The sequence below is a fragment of the Ictalurus furcatus genome, chromosome 3, assembly GCF_023375685.1.
Source record: "Ictalurus furcatus strain D&B chromosome 3, Billie_1.0, whole genome shotgun sequence".
Taxonomy (NCBI): Eukaryota; Metazoa; Chordata; class Actinopteri; order Siluriformes; family Ictaluridae; genus Ictalurus; species Ictalurus furcatus.
Genome location: NC_071257.1, coordinates 20,112,692 through 20,114,662, shown reverse-complemented (window position 1 = coordinate 20,114,662; position 1,971 = coordinate 20,112,692).

Below are 1,971 nucleotides of genomic sequence, written 5' to 3'. Positions count from 1 at the left end.
CATGTTACACCAATAATATACTGGAACTACTACTACTACTACTACTACTACTACTACTACTAATAATAATAATAATAATAACCAGATGTATTATTATTATTATTATTATTATTATTATTATTATTATTATTATTATTATTATTATTTTAAGCTAATTTCACACAAAACACATTCCGCTGAAACATAACTGACAGATCAGTCGTGCTTATTAGAAATTGTTTAACAACATTTAATTTATTTTTATTAGCAATGAGAAAATATTTTCGATTATTACAACTTTTTACATAGTTTGGTATAAATAGCTCTCAAAGCCTAATAACTTCGCAACATGCTTTACTGCTGTACTGCTGTGAGCAAATGTGCTCAAGAAGAGTGAGTGAAATCATGTGACAAAACATTAAAGTGACAGTAAAATTTCGTTTCCTACATTTATTCATTCTTATAACAACAACAACAACAACAACAACAATAATAATAATAATAATAATAATAATAATAATAATAATAATAATATAATAATAATAATAATAATTATTATTATTATTATAGTGCAAGAGGACAAGAGCAAATGTACAGTATAAGCCTCTCCAGACACAATCTAAAATAAACGAAATGGTAAAATAACTGACATATAGGCCTAAATGGACTTGAAATTGGTCTATTCTTATGTTAATAACCTGCAATATAATGAACGAGTAAGCAGTATTAATAACATATTTTTTCTTCTCAAATATCATATTTTATGCATGTTGTTGCTGGCACGGTCCTTAAACGAATTTACTAGAATTTCAAACAAATATACAGCTGGCACAGCGCTAGAGAAAGTATTTGCAGGAAGTTTAAAACTCTAGCCCGCCACAATCAGGCTTGTCATGTGCGGGTTTATATCTTTCCACCAACATAAACGACCTACCTTTTAAAAAATAAGCCATACCACACAGCGCCATCTACAGAGCTGTCTCCAAAATAACACCCTAAACAGAGCCCTCAAAATCCATCTACACATCAAACATCAAGCACAGGCGAAACAACATAGGCAGCTAATAAATTTAAAGGACAACACAGAGAATAAAGCAGATGTCTAAAATCTGAAATCAAGTCAAAGTTTGTGGTCGTGATTTATTTTATTTTATTTTATTTTATTGTGCGTAAAAGAGTTTGCTTCTCTTTGATATAGATATCTGAATGGAATAATCAGAATCCACTCCATGACCTGGGGCCAAAAAATACAAATAAAATAAAACAAATAAATAACCTAAACCTGAAGATAGTTTTGGTCATTAAAGTGATGAAATGATGTGAATCAGCCTTGTTGCACAGTTAATTACCTAAGATACTAACGAATCTTCCACAATTTTTCATGCACGTGGGAATCAGTACCGACGCGAACGGATTTTCTTGCACGAAATGTTAAAAAAAAAATAAATAAATTCACAGCAATTGGACTGCAGCTATTATCATTTCCTCTTCCTTATCATTTAATTTCCTCGATTTCCCAACCCGAAGTCACTCATTTTCCTGTTTGCGTCCCTCCCTTTCCCGAAGTGTCAGACGAAGAGACCTCCTCATTTGGGCTTCGGATTTTTTTGCGTTGGCGAATCACAAAGTGTTGGAATCCATTGCCTTTGTCTGACAAGTCATCCATCTCTATGCGAGGGGGGATCTGGGGAGGAGGAGGAGGAGGAGAAGGAGGAGGAAGGTGTGTGGGGGGGGGGGGGGGGGTGGACTGCAGCTTTTAGAAACACACACACACCGGGAAGAGGGCTTTCATTCTCAGCCCAAAGCTTCTAACAGGCACATCCCATTCTTAAAGAGAGGGGGACCGCTAGAGACACTCGCAGTGTCCATGTTTTTCGGTATCATCCCCGCACACAGCCTGCGTGACTCGTAACCCCAGAAACGCGTTGCTGGTATATCAAACGGATTTTTTACACTGCATGTTCAAGAGCGGACACTTGGAAGCGGCGCAAA